The sequence below is a fragment of the Mytilus edulis genome, chromosome 11, assembly GCF_963676685.1.
Source record: "Mytilus edulis chromosome 11, xbMytEdul2.2, whole genome shotgun sequence".
Taxonomy (NCBI): Eukaryota; Metazoa; Mollusca; class Bivalvia; order Mytilida; family Mytilidae; genus Mytilus; species Mytilus edulis.
In genome coordinates, this window is record NC_092354.1 from 8,491,778 (window position 1) to 8,507,201 (window position 15,424).

General features: G+C 32.2%; 1 long non-coding RNA gene across 1 annotated transcript; it reads left to right on the top strand.

Annotated features, from left to right (window-relative positions):
• The first annotated feature begins 2,046 nt into the window (after window positions 1-2,046).
• On the top strand, window positions 2,047-15,003 carry LOC139494744 (uncharacterized). The gene is made up of 3 exons (XR_011657133.1): window positions 2,047-2,166; window positions 13,801-13,917; window positions 14,551-15,003. It is a non-coding gene; the product is annotated as an uncharacterized lncRNA (long non-coding RNA).
• The last annotated feature ends 421 nt before the right edge of the window (window positions 15,004-15,424 follow it).

Consider the following 15,424-nt stretch of genomic DNA (forward strand, 5'->3'; position numbering starts at 1 on the left):
CATAAAGCATTGAACCTGATCGCTTTCAGTTATATTTAGAAAAAAAATATATGCTTTGCGAATTGATGTATATCATGTATTTAGGACGGCAAAATCTAGGACGCAATTACATCGGATATTTTAAGGGCAAACGTATTTACCCATTTCAAGGCAAATATTTGTAGTCAAATATAGTTAAAAGTACAATTGCATCAATGCCAATTTTACAACAACATAAATGAATTAATATCTTCCTTTTCTTAAAAATTGTTTCACCTTTTAAATTTTTCTAGCTATTGTAGTTTTCAAGATTATAGGAAAAGTTAGCTTACTACCAATTTAATGCTTTGAACTCTGGTGGATAGCTTTCGCATTCGCATTTCCTTAAAAACGTAAAATATTGGTTAAACTCATCCTGTTACTGATAATTTGAGTATTGGTAACATATGTGCAAATTGCGTATTGTTGATCATTTTTTGCTACATCTATTTTAGATGTTAAAATAATTGGCTATAACGCAAAAGTCATTATTATATATCATGTATATAGTGCTATAACTAAACTTCTAGATTTGATCTTTTCGGTAATGCATATATTGCCTTCATTTTTATTTTTAGTGTATCTTTTATAGTAGACTATTTTGAAACAAAATGAAACTAGAGGCTCTAAAGAGCCTGTGTCGCTCACCATGGTCTATGTGAATATTAAACAAAGGAAGCAGATGGATTCATGACAAAAATGTGTTTTGGTGATGGAAATGTGATTGTACATCTTACTTTACTGAACATTCTTGCTCCTTACAATTATCTCTATCTATAATGAACTTGGCCTAGTAGTTTCAGTGGAAAATGTTAGTAAAAATTTACAAATGACTATTAAGGACAATAACTCCTTAGGGGGTCGATTGACCATTTCGTTCATGTTGACTTATTTGTAAATCTTACTATGCTGAACATTATTGCTGTTTACAGTTTATCTTTATCTATAATAATATTCAAGATAATAACCAAAAACAGCAAAATTTCCTTAAAATTACCAATTCAGGGGCAGCAACCCAACAAAGATAAACAGATTTGCTCTAAATGCTTTGGTTTTTGAGTTATAAGCCAAAAACTGCATTTTACCCCTATGTTCTATTTTTAGTCATGGTGGCCATCTCGGTTGGTTGGCCGGGTCACCGGACACGTTTTTAAACTAGATCCCCAATGTTGATTGTCGCCATGTTTGGGTTTAATTTGGCCCAGAAGTTTCAGAGGAGAAGATGTTTGTAAAAGTTAACGACGACGGACGACGGACGACGGACGCAAAGTGATGGGAAAAGCTCACTTGGCCCTTTGGGCCAGGTGATCTAAAAAAGAAAACCTGTTAAATTCGTCAATTAAGAAAAATAAAATTTCTCGTTAACACATGACCAGTACTGAACCATTTCCGGTCATTATCGCACCCTGGTGAATAATGACGTTTAAAGTCATTTAACATTTCTAAAACAATAACTGAAACCAAGCAAAATGTACTTTCTTGAAAGTGAATTTTAATGAACTGTTGAAATTATAAGATTGATTGATTACTTGTTGATGTTTAATGCAACTTTCATCACTTTTGGCTGTATTATTATAGTGGATGTCAGCTTTTGATTGCCCAAACGCTAAAAATAATTGTCAATCAAAACTACAAAATGTATTGAAAAATGTAATTTTAAATTAGAAAAATGTGAAATTATAAAAAAAAATCGTTCTCATTTTTTCTGCATTCGCAGAAGCCAAGACTAAGTTAACTTAAGCTACAGTACCTTTAAAAATCCTAATCCTCCGGGTATGATATCTTTTATTTTTCCCCATTTGAAACGTCCAAGCACAAGATAAAAATCACCACTGTTTAATACAATGTCCCAACTTGTCATAATGAATATCCTACCAATGAGTGTTTAATTAATAATATGTTCACACTAATTTATACTTATCACCCTAGCGTGCATGTCAATCACAGTAGAAATTTTACCCTTCTCTTGAAAACAGCCGGTATTTGACACGCCCACATCGGTCTAGATGTATACTTTGAATTAATCGTCGATTTTATAATTCCACCATGGTTTTCCTAATTTAAAATGTGTTCTTTTTATTTCTTTCAATGCTTATGATATCCGATGCCGTATTTAGCGACAGCGAAGATGAGACAGAAAAGGGACAGGTATGTATAATTTTATATCAACTTATTTTCAAATTAAAATCGTTATCATGGCGAATGTACGCATAATATGATATACACTTTATGAAAAAAAGCAATAAAGGTTACGTTCAAGTGCGTAAAACAAGTTACCACTCCTTAAAACCACAAAGGAATTTCCAATATTGCAAACGTGTATTTTCAGCACATTTTTCATTCCACGCGTGTATCTATTTCCCCCCGAGTGTGATAGATATATGATATATGTACATTGTCGGAAAATATACAACTTATGTGTATGAGCATTCGAAACATGACGAAAAACTAACTTCGCCGAGCTTTTCTCAGGCTCGTAGCAAGTACTTATATTTGTTTTCTCCGAAAATAAACGTATATTATTTTTATCCTGAAATTTACACCATTCACTTGAAATTTTAGTTGTATAAACTCTAAAAAATTTGTCCCTTATTTTTCAAAGAATTTGACATGTAGCTTAACGCGGACCCCAAACATTAACTGTTACGTAAAAAAAGGAATATCCGCTTTACCGCTCGTTCAATATGGAAGTCGGACAACAGAACATTAATTTGAACAAGTAGAAATAAAGCAACAACAAAAATATTAGTGTACCTGTTGTTTGTACAATAGTTGGCTGATTGCAGGATAAAGGAAATTATAAGCGAATATACAAACACCGTTTAACTTTATTTAAAAACGTTGATCGATTAACTGATAATTGCATGCTTAACGTTTAGTTGCATGTTTTTGAAATACAAAAAAGTAGCAGTTTAAACTGTATAGCTGTCCATTATTAAGTATCCTTCAAGGCAACGTATTTATTCGTATACTAGATAACATTTTACAAATAGAACTAGACAGATGCATCTATCTTATACTAGATAAGGGATCTACCATTTGATTTTTATGGAGGGGGAGGGGGGAGGGGGGGGGGGGGGGGGGGGGGCTAGGATGAAATTTGAAAAAAAATAGGCAGGACAGGAGTTTTGAGTAAAAAAAAAAAAGGCAGGATGAGACACTTGCAAAAAAAGTCAGGATCACATTTTATGTAAAAAAAAGTCAGGATAAACTAAGAAAAAAAAGCAGGACCGGATAGAGTGAAAAATAAAAAGGCAGGACAGAGATCATGAAGTTGACTATAGTCCTTAAGCGTGATAAAGATTTATTATGCTAATATTTTTAAATTGGAAAGGTAGCAATGTTGATACAAAACTCTACTAGTACTGCCAAGCTTATGTTTGTAATGTTCATGTAACCCCGATTTAAACTTCTCAGGGGCGGATCCAGCCATTTTAAATAGGGGGGTTCATGACCCACGACAAAAAGGGGGGGGGGTCCAACTACATGTCCCAATTCAAATGCATTGATCGTCCAAAAAAAAAGGGGGTTCGAACCTTAGATCCACCACTGCTTCTCTTCTCTTCTCTTCTCTTCTATTTATTCGATAGGACACATTTCCACACCGTCAAGTTTTAAATGTGTCTAATGTAATTTAATTTTGTTTTAATCTTAAATGAGGTCTTAAATTATTGATGTTATTGCATTTGTCTATCGGTACGGGTTCTCCTTAATTTGCACACAGCAATAGTAAAAATAAAAATAAGAATGGTTATGAATAAAGGAGGAATAAAGGTAAAACAATTAGACTGCCAAAATCATCCGTGAGCTAATATAAAAAAAAAAAGCCATTGAAAATTTGGCGGAAAATCATTCTCTCTATATTTTTCATACATATAACAAATTTTGCACCTTTTTTCTTTCAAAAACTTTAAAAAAAATAACATAAATTTTTAAATAGAACTTTGTGTAATAATATTATGAAAATATATAAAAGTAGGGGTTAGCGGGCAAAATATTTTGGGAAAGTACATAAAAAAAACCCAGAGGATTTCGAATATCTTGCAAAAATCCTAAAAACAACATGAATAAACATCATAAGACGCTTAAAAAACGTTTTACTCACTTACAAACGATTTTTATGAATTAATGTATAAATACGAATAAGCATAGAGTATTACATGGTATTCATTTGTTCCGCTCTTTAACGAATGGCCAGTTTAGGTGCATGTATAATGAACCTATCTGGTTTTCCAGATTTTTGTATACTAGTATACATAATTGTTTATTTATGATTACGATAAAATAGCTTGTGTTTCTATCATAATATGTTTACTGTCTCAGACGCGAGATGTGGTAATGTTGTTATAATTTTTACTACAAGCTTTAAGTTTTCATCGCAGATAAAGATCAGTAATTTTACATTTACAATGATTCGTTCGTTCACGAGAAACTATATTATCTCTGACATATATCAATACAATAACTAGTAATCGACTTGTCAATTGGTTTTACATTTTACATCATCTGAAAGGTGTATGCACTACACCACTCCTTTATTCAGCTACACAAGAAAGATCCCATGTGGTTTGATTCGTCAACTGCCCGGAAACGTTTAATATTAAATGATATCCGTGTTATAAAATGAATGAAAGCTAGTGTATATATGAGTGATTTACTATTTTCGACTTTAAAACTATTTCCATTAAACAACCATCTAGTATGATGCATAATACATGTAATACTGTGCTAGCTATCAAACACATACAAAACAAAAGCGTAAGAAAACTAACTATTATTTACGGTATTAAACTTTTTTCAGAGAAATTTTATCTATATAGTATCATGGTAAAAAAGCATAATTACTTTTGGGATGTTTTATAGTAATTAGTCTGATGTGTGACATGGCACAGTATTTAAAAAAAATGAACAGAACGACTGATGAAGATATTACAATATGTAAAGAATAAATATATGACGACATGTTTTTTTTCATAACTATTACTTTTATGTATGATTAGTGTTATAAAAATAGTTATTCTAAGTTAAATGTTGTTGGTTTTTTTTTTTTTTTTGCGTAAATTTAACATAACAAATCACTGCATTGTGTGCAAAGTGGCGCAAAAGCATTACAATAAAGCGGTCGTAAGGATTTACAGGCTACCCGTAGGTCTTTAACAATGAGAAAAAAATATCACATACTATACTCATGGTCGATTCAACAAAACTTAATCTTCTTTTCTGTATTTTGAAAATATATATATTGAATAAAATTAAGGGATATCGAGATGAAAAATATGATCGAATGGAGCTATAGATTGTTTAAAAATAATTTAGATTTAAAAACTCGTCGGAAACGCTTTACTTCATTCAAAAAACAAATGCATACATTTTACGAACTGGACTCGACGATCTTTCAAATCGTTCCCACAAGATAGCTATCTCGTTCCCTCAAGATACTATGTTGTTCCCACAAAATAAATATCTCGTTCCCTAAAGATGCTATGTCGTTCCCTCAAGATGTTATGTTGTTCCCCCAAGATAGTCATCTTGTTCCCTCAAGATGATATGTCGTTCCCTCAAGATATCATGTCGTTCCCTCAAGATATTATGTCGTTCCCTCAAGAAACGATGTTTTCCCCTCAAGATGATATGTCGTTCCCTCAAGATGCTATGTTGTTCCCTCAAGATAGTTATCTCGTTCCCTCAACATAGCAATATCAATACAATGTTAAAACTATGTTGAGGGAACAACATAGTATTTTGAGGAAACGACATAATAACTTGAGGGAACGACATAACATCTTGAGGGAACAACATAGTATCTTGAGGGAACGACATAGCACCTTGAGGAAACAACATAAAATCTTGAAGGAACGACATAGTATCTTGAGGGAACGACATAACATCTTGAGGGAACAACATAGTATCTTGAGGGAACGACGTAGCATCTTGAGGGAACAACATTACATCTTGAAGGAACGACAAAGTATCTTGAGGGAACGACATAATATCTTGAGGGAAGAACATATTATCTTGAGGGAACGAGATAACTATCTTGTGGGGACGACATATTATCTTAAGGGAACGACATAGCATCTTGAGGGAACGAGATAGCTATCTTGTGGGAAGGACATATCATCTTGAAGGAACGACATAGTATCTTGAAGGAACAACATATTTTTTTTTTCTTTCATAGACGCATTCTGCCACCGTAGTTTCATGACCAAACTACAATCTGAATGGTTTTTTTAATTGATATACATATTTAGACTAACTTAAAGACCTTATTGCTAAACAATTGATAATTCAATAAAAGGCTATTGTTACAGTTTTCAGTCATGATTTACCTCAAAATTTAGTGAGTCAGGACTCTAAATTTTTGTTGAATAATAAATGTTTGAATACACTATATATATTTCTATCTTTATAAGCCTCTTTTCGTGCTTTTAGTTTGTTAAAGGAGAAATAGTGAACAAAATTAATAAGAACAAATAACACATTATACGTTTTTAGTAAGTTTAGGTAATTTTTTTTAACATGATTATACTTTTGTATACCCTCATGGTATATAATGCTACTTTGATAAAATATAATCTCCAAAGTCATGAAATAGTAAATACAGAAATGTTTTGATCCTTTTGTTAATTCGGTATTTTACAGATAAATGCATGGATTCAATTTTACAGTCAACATTACGCTTTCAAAATGACAGCAGAAATCACTGTTCCGTTGAAGCCTTTGCGATTTTTTTTTTATTTTCAAGCGTCATAAGTTTATTTGTCTCTATAGATTTGACCACGATGTTTATCTAGAAACAATATTTAACTTATTAAAACTGCAAGTATTCTGCATGTATGATTTATTTATCATGCCATAGTTTATTAATTTAGAAATATTTACATAGCCATGCAGTAGTGAACAGACAATTTGTGTAGTAATCAATCCTCCTGAGAAAATAAAATGACCAACGATTGCATGATAGTTATTAAGTAATGTACGAGATAACTAATGACCGCAAAATCTGAAGTTTACCCCAACAAATTCCCATCTGCTAATTCCTCAATGTCTTGTTTCATGATTTACATGAACGATCAGATTCAGTATAATTATTTCCGGAGTTACTAACATGACTAACATGTTTAACCCGCCACATTATTTATGTGTGTGCCTGTCCCAAGTCAGGAGCCTGTAATTCAGTGGTTGTCGTTTGTTTATGTGTTACATAATTTTTTCGTTCATTTTTTGACATAAATAAGGCCGTTAGTTTTCTCGTTTGAATTGTTTTACATTGTCTTATCGGGGCCTTTTATAGCTGACTATACGGTATGGGCTTTGTTCATTGTTGAAGGCCGTACGGTGACCTATAGTTGTTAATGTTTGGGTCATTTTGGTATTTTGTGGATAGTTGTGTCATTGGTAATCATACCACATCTTCTTTTTTTATATTCTCACTAAACATGCTCAGTATACAATATATGTTATTTCAATTGAACACAACACTACTGCACAAAAACAAATACAAAATAAAACCGTGAAGAGCCTTAGGTCGCCATCATCGTCATTGTATTTAACTAAAATATTTAAGTTATAATATGAAATCTACTTCAACATAATATGCTACGAAATGAGGCCTGTATGGTTTATTGCTTAGGGCTACGTAACGTTTTCCCTTGACCCAAAATTATCCAGTTATGCAGGGTTCTGTTCGAAGAATGAAACCAAAGTACTGAAATACTGAAAATCGGATGACCGCAAGTTCTTGTGAATGGTCCGAGAAGCACTTGTCTCAGAAAAAAAACCATCTCTATACCTGAAAATGAGGTTTTATGTGCAGATATAATTTTTTTCTTGGACAAGTTCGTGCGTAGATAAATTAATGACAGGGAATTCATCCTCACCGTAATGACTATTATATTGAAGTGCGTGATACAAATCCGTATACTCAGGTATATTATTGTTATATAGTATATTAATACTTGTATATTACAGTTACGTGTATTTTCATTGCATATCATTCTATTCTTCTATATTAATAATAGTGCAGTGCTAGTGCATGGTTGAGTTATCGTTGCTTAAGATTGCAAACGTTCTTGAGATATTTTACCGCATGCGTGTGCATATTTATTTTGAATGATTTTTCACGTAATGTTTATACGTATAACAAAACATTTTAATATTTATAAAAAAGTATGTGATGAGTATTCATTGAAGAAATGGATTTTTAACAAGCGATAAGGAATGTTAGTTTGCACTTGATGATGTCTTCATCATGTTTATAGATCGGTTCAAAAAACCAAAACGAATATTACGTAATGGAAATCTAGGCGATAGCAATACACCAGAATGCCCTCACGGTCATCCGCTGTAAAAATGGATAATTTACAACACCTGGCATTCTTGACCTTGAAATGAATTTTAAAGAAACTAATTATTATATCTATATACACAGAAATACAAAAGTAGCTGTCAATCACAGCATGTATTCCGAGGATTTATTATAGGTGAAGCAATACGGCAAATAAGAAATATAAGTGGCCATAACAAATCAATGACGATGTAACTAATGTCAAAGTGAAATTATTAGATAGGGGTTATTATAACGTCTACATGTAAATATATGAAAGTATTTATATTGATGCTTTTTATCAATTGACGTAGTGAATTATTACAACAAAACAAATCGAAACAAAAAAAAAAATATTCGTTTTTAATGATCTTTAAAAACTAAATATAACCCATATACATTCATACGTAAGATTAAGTAAGTACTAAGTAAGTAAATTTTATTTAGGGTCGGCATATATATATACACAATAACAGACAAAACATGAGCTCTGACTACTGATGCTAAATTTGGTTGATTATGATATATAGGGAATCACTGAAGCAGGACCGGAGCGGGCCCCCTCTTAGGCAGTCAGTGGGCCCCGGCTTGTGAAAAATTCTGGATCTGCCACTGATCAATGGTATAGTGTTTCATGTATACAAACCTTTGGATATGGTAATTAGGTGCAAATGTCAAAATAATCGGATTTATAGCATCTATGACTAGCATCAGTGGAAATACTACATTAGAATAATAGAGATTAATTAGTTTGACAAATAGCTAATGCACTTACAAGTCGACTGTGGTTTAACCGCATTAAAAATAAATACTGGCATCTGATTTGTTTCAGATACTTCTGATATTATCAAGCAAGTGATAATATGAACCCATAATTGATATTTGAATTTATCAACTATTATATATCATGTAGCAAGAAATTTTAACCTATTCCAGCGGCCCATGCCTGTCACTCATTGCATAGTAAGTGCCCCCTCTCCACCCCGAGTAAACTTAAAGTATATCTTACGATATCATTTTATTAATGATTTTATATTAGACATTGACCATTCATTTTTTTGTGGAGGGGGAGGCGGCAAGAACTTTTTAAATAATTATTGTGGGTTCCCATTGAAAATAACAAGATTTAAAAACAAAATTGTTCATATTGAGATAAAAATCGAATGTCGAAAAAAAATGATAGTCCGAGAATCAAAAATTCCTTAACACGCATGATAGTAACTACTTTCACAACGAGAGGATTTCCCTCAATAATCGTGGTTAATCCTTTAATAACAGGTAGAAATATTAATATACCTATTCCAATCAAAATGTACAAAATTAATGCATTAATTATTTTGTTTATATAAAAGCTTTAACACTCTAAGACATAAGCCCGAATTTCCAGCTACTTTGTAGCTGTGGTCTTATCAGACATCATGCTGATGCCAATTACCCCAGACCATGCATCATGCTGGGTTTGTTGATCTTAATCCCCCAAATAACTGGTCACATACATATTATCATACTTAATATATATATATATCATTTTCAGTACAGTTACAAATGTGTATAATTTATTCCTAGTGAATATTGATATAGAAATTGATTAATAAAGTTTGATCATGTGAAAAGTAAAATCACAAAAATACTGAACTCCGAGGAAAATTAAAAAAGAAAGTCCCCAATCAAATGGCAAAAATCAAAAGTTCAAACACATTAAACAAATGGATAACAACTGAAAGTTATACATCAGAAGTTGAAATAAAAACAGAAAACTATTACAGTAATTCTATTGTTTTGAAGAAAAAAGGGGGATTGTCATCTGGAGGTTTAAATGATTTTTTTCGTTTTCTGGTAATCAAATTGATTTTTTTTTAAATAAAAATCAGTTCTTTTGACCACATTGATTTGGTGTCACAAACCTATACTGTGTCAAATATTCAATCACAGTCCAAATTCAGAGCTGTTTTAAGCTTAAATGTTGTGTCCATACTTGCTCGACTTACCCTCCCCCTTTTTAAAAACATCTGGAGTTTTTACTGTTAATTTCTAGCTGTGTAAAGTTAACTTAGAATTAAAAGCATGTAGCAAATAAAATTTAATTTCAGCATGTTTATTTTGATATAGTATAGAAAAACGTGAATTTAATTGAAATTGATAGAAAACTAAGAAAAATACCAGATTTAGATAAAAGGGGGAGGGCTAAAAAAGTTGTCTGTTGACCAATATCTATGGCATAGACCAGATCATTTTTCAAAGTTAGGCTAATCGTTTATGGTAATTTTTTAATTTTCCCTGATTTCACATCAGTTTGAAAGAAATCAAAGTTATTTAAGTTTATTAAATATAGAAAAAAAAGGTGAGGAACAAAATTATTTCATATACGTGTAAATGCAGGGAAAGTTGTCCATAACATCGCAATAAACTAAACATGCATATAATTATTTTTAATATATATTTTTTCTTTAGGATTTATTTTTTTCAAATTTATTGTTCAGAAATACAATGAAGCCAGGAGGAAAGACACAGAGAAATATAAATGTATAGCTTATCATTTTGTGATCTGGTTATAATTAGTGAACCACTAAGAAAGTGTGTCCACATAATTTATATCTAACTGATTACTGATAACATGCTGAGATAGATTTATAGAAAAATATTTGGAAATCCGGGCTTATGTCTTAGAGTGTTAAGAAGTAGGCACTTCACATCGGTGTTAATATTTACACACCCAGCGGCAAGTTGTCATAAATCACGCACTATGAAGCTGGGGTTATAAAACGATTTTTTTTTGGCACAGTAATTTTATGAAGATAATATGGTATTCAAAATTAAAACTATGATTAATCTAATTGATCGATGTTTGCAGCCGATATGTTTTATTACTAGATGCTTCGTTCACTCTGCATTGTCATAAAAGGAAAATTAACATAGTTTACTCAGACCTAATAGGCCTCAAAAGAATTTTCTACTTTTTGCGTGATACTTTTTTTTTATTGCATAATTGATAGGCATGGGAGATACTTTTAATTAGTACAAATTGCGTTAAAAAAAGCAACAGCAACCTATATTTTTTTTTTACTAAAACATACTACAATTTTCTTTAATACGGTTTCGTTCCTAAAATCAACATTCAAAGGCTCGAGAGAGAAAAAAGGCTACTATTGTACACGTTTATGACTGAGAAAATAAAATAGTTTGTCTTGTCTTGTCGTTTTATGGGAAAATCAATTGTTTGCCCCCCCCCCCCCCCCCCCCCCCCGCCCCGAAAATGAAATGGTTGCTGCCTAAGACATGTACTAAAAAAATGGCGATGGTCAGTTTATTTTGCTGTTGAGCATAGTTTACAAAGTCATTGCATATCGGTTTCCTTTAATAAAATAAAATAAATATATTTGGGCTTTTGAACAGGATTACTTTTGAAACGTCACAAAATACATTCTCATGTCCCAGGTTAGGGGAGGATTATGATCCCGCGAACATGATCACCCCCCCCCCCCCCCATTATGTATGTATGTGCCTGTTCCATGTCAGGAACCTGTAATTCAGTGGTTGTCGTTTTTTTATGGGTTACATATTTGTTTTTATGAATTATGACATGTGAGAAGCAAAATGAATGTTTAACACGCATATTCATTAGAATATTTTTTGTATGGAGCGCGAGAGGGTCAAAAAGCGGAATTGAGTATTGTGTTATTCAAAATCAATTTCTCGACCATGCTCTCAGGGCATCACTTAAGTATTGGCAGGCACACCAGCAGCTGCCCTTAGTCAATGCACTACTGTTGTGGCCACAAAAAACTTGTCCCGTATTGACGTAAAGCGAATGTAGCGCTCCTCCCTTGACGATGGTTGCTTTTGGTCTACGACATATTGACCTATCCAGTGCTGTTGCAATTTGTTGATATCTGTTTTTTAGTCTATAAACTGTTAACTTATGCACATTAAATCGAGCCACTACATCAGTAACACTCATGCAAGCATCAACCATTCCAAGAGCCATCCGACGGTCATTTTCGGAGAGGCCTGGTTGACGCCCCATGCAAATTTTTCAAACGTTTATGTGTTTTTCTTACCAATGGTGTGTTTCTGAACGTTAGTGCAAAAACAAATTAAATTTCGTCTTAAAAGTACAGGTACAGAAGGTAAAACATCAATTACACGCGCAGAGCTAAAATGGCGCGAAATCAATCACCTGGAAAAAAGTACGACTGCTTAAAAATACAGGTAAAACTAAGGATTATATCAATGATGTTTATTAAAAAAAAATCCAGAAACAACCAAAAACAATTGCAAAAAAAAAGTGTTGCTAAACTTTTTTGGCTCAGTATAGGTTAATTTAATTATTTAGGAATTGTTTAATTATGTCATTGTTTTAATGTCATTTACAATGATTATTTTATTTGACGACACATTTGTTCTGCTATTTTAAACACGATTATCTCTGCCTTTGCCTTTACTTGTATTGATTTATTTGAAATAGAAAAGCATGTATTTCATAATCATAATTGATAAATTTATAGAAACCACCATTGCAGAGTGCTGGAATGTGACAAGAGATCAATGCCACCAAAAATTACAATTATAGATCACCACACAGCCTTCAACAATGAGTAAAATCAATGTCCATAATCAGCTATAAATATTACAAAACAACAATGCAAATATAGAACAATTCAAACTAGAAAATTTCAAATAGCCCTCAGTAGAAATGATCCGAAATAGTACGATACACAGATTATCAGTTTTGTGCATACAGATATTGACTGAAAAGATTCACATTATGACTGACTAATGCTATTACTAGATAGTAATATCTATTAAACCGATTATCTTTACTTTTCCACTTTAAGGATGAACTACATATTAAGTTCATGGTTAATCATGAAGAGACATAAAAAAAGAAATATCATTTTTTTATGTTATCTGTTTAGAAGTCAAGCCTACTAAAATGGTACAGCCTCGGTGGTTTAGTATTCTTATAGAATATTTTGCATTATAATTGAATATAAAATCTATGGAAAATTTATATGTGTTTACATGCATACGTATGTGTTTAAGTCGACTTCTGCGGGTGTCTGGGACATTCTTAATACACTGTATCTTGATATACAAAATGCAACATGGATTTCAACCAATATTTTGTCTTTTCATAATTAATATCGAAGTTTAATTCGGTTATGTTACAAATATAGCATATACCATACCACATCAAGAAGGGGGGAAACATTACAACTACGATGACAAAACAACTAAAAGCAACACGGTAAGGGGGGAATAACACATATTGGTGTGTATGTTCATTGGACATACTGTACTTGCTAAGGCAGTATTATATATACAAGCTACTTGCAATTATTTTAGTCAGCTACAGCTATTTAGTGGACAACAAACTCCTGTTTTGACACATCAAGTAATGAATGAGAAAGATAAATAAAATAACATGTTTAAGGTTTGAATTATATTTTTTGCAGGGTGGAACGTTGCCTCCAGTATTGTATATTCAAGCGGACAACTGCTGGCGGGAAAACAAAAATAAATATGTTTTATCGTTTTGCGAGTTACTGGTGCACATGAAAGTATTTCAAGAGGTAGACATTTGATATCTTATAGCCCACAGTAATCATACTACTGTTAGATAATAGAATTCCTATTTTAAAAAAATCAGGGAATACAATCATGACAATGCACACACGTATTTTTCCTACTGAATTGATCGGTGATTCCTCCTACCATTTTTATAAGGGTCGTATCATTATGTATTAACATGAATAACTGTATCCAAATGAACATGATGAATAAGATATGATAAAGCGAGAAAATATACCGACGGAGAATCATAATGAAAATTCGATTAAAATTATAATAAAATCATCTTAATATTCAACAGTAAAACAACTTAGACAAACCATTACATAAAAATATAAAGTAACTCCAATACCACCGGAAAACTCGGTTAACAGCTCCTCGAGGGACACCCGTCGTATTTTTAGACCAACTGAATTCATGATATGGAACACCGTCCCTGAAATAATGTATCAAGTGTAATATATAAATACTCCACATACATTCACTATCATGACTGTCGCAATATTGCTTCAGAGAAATGTCAAAACAATTAGCAAAAGAATGCACATAGAAGAATCGTAATGCGGACAGTTTTAAAATATAAATTAATATAAAATTTGATAGAATTTTTTATGAAAATATTTTTTTTTTTGCAGGTTCACCTTTCTTTTCTGTATGTTGAACACACACATGAGGATATTGACGCCGGTTTTCAGCAAAATAGTAGATTCCCTCCGTCGAAATGACGCAGAAACAATCCCTGAGCTTTTGGATCTCTTACCAAATCCAAGCAACTTAATTTGGCAATACGATATTAGGAACTGGCTTCAACCATTTATTGCTGATGTACGGAAACATACCAAGCCATTACATTATAAATTTACAATGGATGAAGTATCTAATAAGATTAAACTGTGTTACAAATCCAATCATGCGGGGCCTTGGAAGATTTCAACAAGTGGAATGTTCATGTTTAACGATAAAGGTGAAGTAGAATTGCCAAAGGGTGTACCAAAAGTATCCACGCCAGTTTTTGACAAAATATTTATCGAAAAAAATGAAAGTGGAATTAATGACTGGAAATGTCTCTTCACGGATCAAATGTCAAACGCGTTGTCTTTGCTTGTTAATATCACTGAGAAAACTAAATATTTATCTTCTTTTCAAATTAAATATTTTTCATTTGAGCAAAACATCTGGACGTTTTATTAGCAAACTCAACTCGAAATCGGTAATTGACTACTTTATAATATTATTTGTTTTTCTTTGATCATCAACCAACAACATTTAAGGTCGAAATCAGTCGTTGTTTTTTTATGTATTTTCAGGAAATACGAAGAACATAACAACTAGACGCACCATATATAGCTCATATGTATATGGCTATATATGTCAAAAGAAACAGATATTTTATTCTATAATACAGGAACTAATAGAACTCATTTTCTTTTTTGATTTGATTTGTTATATACATGAGGTATCATATTTGTTGTGGCTATTTTACCTAGCAGTTGAACAACATATGGTTTC